The following is a 9,412-nucleotide window of genomic DNA, read 5'->3' on the forward strand; positions in this document are numbered from 1 at the left end:
ATATATATATATATATATATATATATATATATATATATATATATATATATATATATATATATATATATATATATATATATATTAAACCTCAAATTATGATTGTGGGACCCTCATTCTAAAAAAAATATATGCATCACTAGGAGATCTTGTGCAGCTCTCCTTTGTACTTGTTCAATATATAGTTTTCAATTACCCCCTTTAAGTATTTTTTAATTTTAAACTTTACTAAACACGATGGGTAACACCATAGGTTATATAGAAGGTTTGACAGATTGCAAAAGATAATTATAATTTTCAATTTGCTCATTGGTCCAGACGTAATTAATTTTTTCTCAATTCCTTGATCATAATTTATGTTTCCATAGCTCAAAACTTATATTTCAAATGTAAAAACAAAATAAATTTTCAGCCCAATACCAATATTCTTTACAGTCACAACTGAATATTATATTCTCTTCCTTAGAGGACAAATATGGCTGTGCAAAATCTCTTAAAATATTATTGTACATCTGGCTCACCTTGGTATTATGTCTGTGTACCACAGCCCACCACAACGTGAAGGTGTTCATCACGCACGGAGGCCTCCTCAGCCTGCAGGAGGCCATCTTCCACGCCACGCCCCTCCTCGTCCTCCCCATCTTCTCCGACCAGCCCAGGAACGGCATGTTTGTGAGGAACTCTGGACTGGGAGACTTTCTAGAGTGGTCAAACCTAACTGAGGACATAATTCTCAAAACTCTCACCGAAATTATTAATAACACAAGGTTGGTCATATTATTAATATTTCACCATTTCTGGTACTGTCCTACTCAAAAATATATATTCTGAGAGAGCAGGTCATTAGCGTATTTGACACACACACTAAATTAACGCTAGTAATAAATTAAGATGAATACCCAGGATCGCCAATGGAAGACTTACGAAGACTTAAAAATATGAAACGATCAACCTATTCTCATAAAAATTATACACCTATTTTTGCTATGGTTGGAATGTGCAAAATATGGATTTGCAAACAAAAACTGTTCACGTTTCGAACAAATGGAACTGTAAATTGCACAACAACGTAAAGCAGTATGACTAAATACCTACTCATCACTGTCCACGGCTTAAAGTAATAATCCTCGGCGTAACATAAGCAATCCAATACCTAATTTAGTATATTTATATACTCTGTTTCAGGTATATCAAACATTTGGCACTTTGCAAGAACACGTGCACAAAGGATACTGTAACTTGACTATTTATCGGCAAAAATTACAGTTTTTATAATTTAAACTATTACCTTTTAATAGATTTCAAAAGCACAAGTGAAACACAGATGTAGTTGTGAGGCAAACGAGTTAAGACTTCTAAAAATAGAAATGATGTTAACTGTTTTAAGCTGGCCTAAATTTCGTTTCTCAGCACCATTCACCTTTGATATTGCCAAGGCAGAAGAAAGCCTGCAGATAAGGCTATTAGAAATGCAGTCGGATTTTACACTCATAGCAAAGAATCTTGAAGTGGGTATAAGTAGTTTCTTTTCATACCTTCCAAAAAAGTTATATACCTTCAGAAAGATTGCCACAAGGATTATAGCAATGTTCGGTTCTAACTATGTGTGTGAACAGTTAGTTTCCTTCATGAAATGAACAAAAACTTCTCAGAAAACAAGGCTGTCTAATCAACCTTTGTCAACACTGATCAAAGTGGCAACTGCACAGACAATTTAGCCAGACATTGCCAAAATTGTCATAAAAAATATGTCAAGCCACAAGACAAAACACTAAAAATTTTGAATAGTCGTAAACAAATGTTCATTTTGAACAGCAACGCATGTGCGTTGCTGAGCCACAATTTACTTATATATACAATTTAAATTGTAAATTTAAATTTACTACAAAAATTAAAAAACGGCCAATCTACTCATGAAAAACTCCCCAAAAAACAAACAGAACGCCTTGAAGGTAACCAACGTCTTCTATGCCTTCACATGCCCGCATGGGGACTGTAAGCCCCAAAGAACTCAGAATATAGGCAACACAACAGCGTCTCTTTCTAGGTGATTAACTATGCACAAACAACAGGCTCCATCAAGGAACATGTTATCTCTTCTCGCAACCAGACCATCACCAGAGAAATCTTAACAAGCAACACAGAAATCATCGATAAATTCAGCACTAGAAGGAGACTCGACATCTGCGAGGCACTACTCATCAATAAGTCAACACCAGCAATCAACAGCCAATTAACGCGCAACTATATTCTACCCACTTCAAGACCCCAAACCAATATGGAAGTAGCAAGAGGAAGTATGGGCCAATAGGACTTCCGTAATTACTTTCATTCTTATGTTCTCATATCCATTGTTTCGTGTTCTGTCTTCTACTTCACCTCACCCAAAACTTTTGTGCCATATCACCTCACCCAAAACGAGTATAAGTTAGGTAGGTTATATATATATATATATATATATATATATATATATATATATATATATATATATATATATATATATATATATATATATAATATATATATATATATATACATATATATATATATATATTATATATATATATATATATATATATATATATATATATATATATATATATATATATATATATATATATATATATATATATATATATATATTTATATATATATTTATATATATATATATATATTTGCGATTCAGAGGGGAAATGCCTGTTGCGTCTTGGGCACTAGTCCAACTTCAGAGGAATTCGAAGAAGTGTTTGACTTGCAACAATGATCGAACCCGTCTGTGACATTCATCAATGTTTCCCATTGTTGTGTTTTTCAAGAGATCCATAACCTTTAAGCACCTTTTTGCATTATTATTTATATATATATATATATATATATATATATATATATATATATATATATATATATATATATATATATATATATATATATATATATATATATATATATATATATATATATATATATATATATATATATATATGTCGTACCTAGTAGCCAGAACGCACTTCTCAGCCTACTATGCAAGGCCCGATTTGCCTAATAAGCCAAGTTTTCATGAATTAATTATTTTTCGACTACCTAACCTACCTAACCTAACCCAACCTAACTTTTTCGGCTACCTAACCTAACCTAACCTATAGAGATAGGTTAGGTTAGGTTAGGTAGGGTTGGTTAACTTCGGTCATATATCTACGTTAATTTTAACTCTAAAAAAAAAATTTACCTCATACATAATGAAATAGGTAGCTTTATCATTTCATAAGAACAAAATTAGAGAAAATATACTAATTCAGGAAAACTTGGCTTATTAGGCAAATCGGGCCATGCATAGCAGGCTAAGTACGACGTTCTGGCTACTAGGTAAAACATATATATATATATATATATATATATATATTGGTGTATACTGGCAGCAGGTTTTCTTTCAAACATGTTTCATTGAATATGACAGCATATTCTGTATTTATTATTTTCTGGTTTAGGGCTTCTATCCCTCTAACTATTTTCTTAGCATCAGGGCTTAATTGAAATAGGAGTTCTCCAAAACTCATTTTCGTACTTTTAAGGTGAAGAAAAGAAGTGATTTACTATAGAGTGTATTACACTTATTTGTATAATTTGCACGACGTTTCGAACCTCCATGGTTCATTCTCAAGTGAACAGATCTTACAATACTAGTTGATTTTATACCCGCATTAGGTCAGGTGATAATACAATTAAGGTGAAAACATGGGGGGATACATAAGGGATAAACATAGGGGCTGCAGAAGGCTTATTGGCCCATACGAGGCATCTCCTATCTAAACACAAAGATTAATCCAGTGTAATTGGCCTGTTATGTTGGACATTGTCTTCTGTGTTGGGATCGATATGTTCAAGACAAGACAAGACAAGACAAGGACAAGACAAGGACAAGACAAGAACATATCGATGCCAACACAGAAGATGCCATATATATATGGCATCTTCGATGCCATATATATATGGCATCTTCGATGCCATATATATATATATATATATATATATATATATATATATATATATATATATATATATATGGCAACATATCGATGCCATATATATATATATATATATATATATATATATATATATATATATATGGCAACATATCGATGCCATATATATATATATATATATATATATATATATATATATATATATATATATATATATATATATATATATATATATATATATATATATATATATATATATATATATATATATATATATATATATATATATATATATATATATATATATATATATATATATATATATATATATATATATATATATATATTAGTATATTTTGGTAGCAGTCTTTCCTGTAGACATATATTATTAAATATGACCGAAAAAGTAAGATTAATAATTCTAACACGAATTTTCTCAATCTTTCGTACATTACGCTTCACTGTTGGAGGTAAATCAAAAATCACTTCTCCAAAATTCATTTTTATTTCTAGTCTGACGCGACACGGGCGCGTTTCGTAAAACTTATTACATTTTCAAAGACTTCACAAATACACAACTGATTAGAACGTATCTCTGATTTTATATCTACATTTGAGTGAGGTGGGAAGGGTGATGTGGCATTAATACAAGACAGAACAGGAGGGGATATTAATAGGGTATTAAAAGTATCAACACAAGACAGAACAGAAACAATGGGTATTGAATAGAAGTGTTTGTAGAAAGCCTATTGGTCCATATTTCTTGATGCTTCTATATTGGAGCGGAGTCTTGAGGTGGGTAGAATATAGTTGTGCAATAATTGGCTGTTGATTGCTGGTGTTGACTTCTTGATGTGTAGTGCCTCGCAAACGTCAAGCCGCCTGCTATCGCTGTATCTATCGATGATTTCTGTGTTGTTTACTAGGATTTCTCTGGCGATGGTTTGGTTATGGGAAGAGATTATATGTTCCTTAATGGAGCCCTGTTGCTTATGCATCGTTAAACGCCTAGAAAGAGATGTTGTTGTCTTGCCTATATACTGGGTTTTTTGGAGCTTACAGTCCCCAAGTGGGCATTTGAAGGCATAGACGACATTAGTCTCTTTTAAAGCGTTCTGTTTTGTGTCTGGAGAGTTTCTCATGAGTAGGCTGGCCGTTTTTCTGGTTTTATAGTAAATCGTCAGTTGTATCCTCTGATTTTTGACAACTGACGATATATATATATATATATATATATATATATATATATATATATATATATATATATATATATATATATATATATATATATGTCGTACCTAGTAGCCAGAACGCGCTTCTCAGTCTACTATGCAAGGCCCGATTTGCCTAATAAGCCAAGTTTTCATGAATTAATTGTTTTTCGACTACCTAACCTACCTAACCTAACCTAACCTAACTTTTTCGGCTACCTAACCAAACCTAACCTATAAAGATAGGTTAGGTTAGGTTAGGTAGGGTTGGTTAGGTTCTGTCATATATCTACGTTAATTTTAACTCCAATAAAAAAAAATTGACCTCATACATAATGAAATGGGTAGCTTTATCATTTCATAAGAAAAAAATTAGAAAAAATATATTAATTCAGGAAAACTTGGCTTATTAAGCAAATCGGGCCTTGAATAGTAGGCCAAAAAGTGAGTTCTGGCTACTAGGTACGACATATATATATATATATATATATATATATATATATATATATATATATATATATATATATATATATATATATATATATGCAGAATAACCACATGTGAAAAATAGAAAATGCTTAACGCGTTTTCGGCTAATTCGCCTTCATCAGAGCAAAGTAGAATCCTACTTTGGATTCTACTTTGCTCTGATGTAAAAGAGACTAATATATATATATATATATATATATATATATATATATATATATATATATATATATATATATATATATATATATATATATATATATATATATATATATAAATGCTTCATTACTATGCTTGCATGTATGTGGCTAGAAACTAAAACCATTTGTATGCACATTGTATGTTATTAAGTTTAAGCAATAAAAATATTCTGCTATAATTGTTATTAAGTGACTTCAATTAGTTGTGGTTTGTGGCCCTCATGACAACACAAATGTGGCCCATATAGCCCTCAGGGGACCTTCAGTTTGACATGCCTGCTCTAAATACCTAGGAAAAGCTTGATTTGGTTATTGCCTTTTTTTCGTGGTATTTACAGAATTAATAATACAAAATGGTAATTTTTTGTTTTCAGTGCAATACTCGGATTTTGCACCTGCATCCATAGTACCAATAGTACTACAATTTTCTAGATGACAGGTTGGACACTACACTTCCACTTAAATCATTCAATATAAATAAATCTTGGGTTCTAAGCTTGGGTACATAACAGCTGCTAGATATCAGCAAAACATTAAGGGTCAGATACTGAGAAAACGGTTAAATGTATGAATCCAAATATATAAGGTTTATATCTAAAAGTGTTTAATAGGACTTTTAAATACGTTATTCATATTTCTCCTCCTCTAGTTAGACCTGACTTGTGGTACAGGATTGGTTACAGAGCTCTGAATAGAACATGGTTATTAAAACACCCAGAGAAGGAGGACTGAGTTAATTCTAATAAATTAAAATGAAACATTGTTAAACGTACAAATGAATGAACTGGCTTACTAAAAGGGATATTAGCGGGAGTTGTCTGGAAGAGTTACCAAGTATATAGCAGTTACACTCATGAGTGTGGCTGCCGCCTTATGGTCACACGACCATAACAATATGGCCGGGAACATATTGGCGCTGGCTCGAACAGTTCATCAGGACATCAGTTTTCATTATTCTTATGTATTTACTTTCTTCCAGTAACAGATGGGTTTCAGAATAAAATGTTTTGTTTTGATTTTTTATCATATTTCCAGTTCTTAACAACTGATTTTGTTACTGTATTAGTACCATTTTATCGAGAAAATCAGTAGGAGCCATGCACCATTTTTTCATTACTAAATCATTAGGTCGTTCAGTTTGATATAATTTTAAATTACCCGATTGTGTAATCTCATTTTAATATATCCCTGAAAAACACTAGTTTAAGAGAGTACACCTCGTTTCACATTCCTGGTGGTCAGGTATAAAGAAAACGTGATGAGGATGTCAGCGGGGATGAGGGACCAGCCGACGTCCCCCAGGGACCGTGCAGTGTTCTGGACGGAGTACGTCATCCGCCACCGTGGGGCGCCCCAGCTGAGGTCCCCGGCGGCACAGCTCTCCTGGGTGGAGTTCCTAATGCTCGACGTCCTGCTTCTTCTCCTCCTGGCTCTCTCCCTTCTCTGCTTCATCCTTCGTCGGATCCTTATTGTTGTCTATGTAAAAATGTTCGGTAGTGGCAGCAGCAAAAAGAAGCAAGATTAGTCTTTCTCTGATGTGATCATTGCTCACGTGTGTGGCAGTGAAGGTAATGTGGGAAAAGAGACAGTTGTCTAGGTGACATCTCATAAACATTTTGGGAAAACATGTAATTAATTAAATAGTTAATAACAACATTTATTTGGATTATATTGTCAACAAGAAGTTCATTAATGTTTCATTGCTAGTAAAGATTTAGATCAGTGAAAACGCTTTCATTCATGTCTTCTAATTGTTTCTGTTACATAAACAGGAGCATCAAAGGTTACAAGGTATTAATATATAATCCCTTATGGTTTAATACAGCATTAGCTAATAACCTCTGATGTTATAATAGGGCTGTACCAAGCAAACACAAAACGTTGTTCCAACCCCCCCACAATCGTTTCCAAAGGGTTGTGGGAATGACAAGTAGTGCAAATGGTGCAGAAAGCATTTGAGCAACGTTTAATCCTATAAAAATAAAACTAATTATATATAAAATTTTATTTTATTATATACGTTTTTTCTAAAATTATTTTATTCCTAATGTATTAAAAATACTTTTTACATGTGTAAATAACAAATTTATGGACTTTTAGTAAATTCATTAATAAATTGTGAATTTTATTTAATGGCTGTATGCAACATTCTTTAAACATTTAGTTATTCGATAATCGAAATAAATTGATTTTCTTAATTTTGCTAAAATCGCTCCTTTAACCCTATTTGACTCCTTATCTATCCCAAAAAACACTAATATGTTCAAATTTTAAATTTATGTATTATTCCCTAAAATACTTTAAGCTACATATACAATTTATATAATGTGAAAAATTTGATCTTGAAATGGAATTTATTTTTGTGGATTTGGAAATCATTTAACTTCTTCATCCTTATTCCTGTCGTGATATTCTAACATTACATCCGTCAAATTTAGCTGAAAGTCTAGATTTGTCTCTTGAGGAAGGACTTGCTTAGGTAACACGCTAAGTGTTGTAAGCAGCTCATTCCTCACTCTGGGACCATAGGGGAACAACTGACTAGGCGTGAGCAAACACCGAGACCTCAAGAGTTTGAAATCCTCCTCACTTCGTCATTCGCAGGAGCGAATCTAACTAGTAGGCCACGGGTTCTCACAACATTTAATTTGCTGTGTGGTGCTATGAATTCCACTCTTATCCTCAAAAGCAATCTCAAATGAATAACAATAGTAACAGAACGCATGAAAATCAATAAAATATGTGGGATGTTCGAAAAGACAGTGTTCAACATAACAACACAGTTTAGTACAGTTAGTACAGAGTACTAACTACTACAACAATGAAAGAAATATCAATGACGTAACTTGAAATCCTTCCTGTGATACCTTTACTGACAGCTAGTCAGTAAAGCAGCCACGAGTGCTGGAAAATAACTAACTTGAACATACTGAGTAATCACAGAGGAATCCATCAAGCATGCAAGACATACTAAGTCTATAATCACTATGCAACAACAACATGGTAGGTTAGGAGACACGCCTCCAGTAACTTCCTATCAGTTACTCTACGCTTCGTGTAGCCCTCCCCGGCAATGGCGGTTGCAATGCAATCAAACTAGTAGCCTATCAATGACATGACAAGGACTAATGGGGTTACTGGCAACTCGAGCAATCCTCCTCAATTAAATTCTTACGTTAACACTCCGTCCCTCGGACGATCAACAATCGATGACTAATTGATAACGTTATTATCAAAATGACACTTAAGTTAACTTAATCTTGTCTCCCACAGATAAATCAAACTCTACAACTGTCACTAGTAACTCAGAATTACCCAAACACTACCCGTCGAGCATTCAGTGAGTAATCCCCATTAATCCCTGTCCTCCAGACAGCAGATTAATCCACGTACGAGTTACGTTATCGGTTACTATTGCCCCTTCGATAGTTCACTACAATCACAATGTCCAAAGTGCTAAGAGAACGGCAATTACCTACGACTACCCTCGAGCCATTAATTACTCTCTCGAAGATCATTAATTAATTAATACACAAAT

General features: G+C 32.9%; 1 long non-coding RNA gene across 1 annotated transcript; it reads left to right on the forward strand.

Moving 5' to 3' along the window:
• Positions 1-213: 213 nt before the first annotated feature.
• Positions 214-8,149, forward strand: LOC138364599 (uncharacterized). Its single transcript, XR_011228462.1, has 2 exons — positions 214-764; positions 7,117-8,149. It is a non-coding gene; the product is annotated as an uncharacterized lncRNA (long non-coding RNA).
• Positions 8,150-9,412: the final 1,263 nt, after the last annotated feature.

The sequence above is a fragment of the Procambarus clarkii genome, chromosome 14 (genome assembly GCF_040958095.1).
Source record: "Procambarus clarkii isolate CNS0578487 chromosome 14, FALCON_Pclarkii_2.0, whole genome shotgun sequence".
Lineage (NCBI taxonomy): Eukaryota > Metazoa > Arthropoda > Malacostraca > Decapoda > Cambaridae > Procambarus > Procambarus clarkii.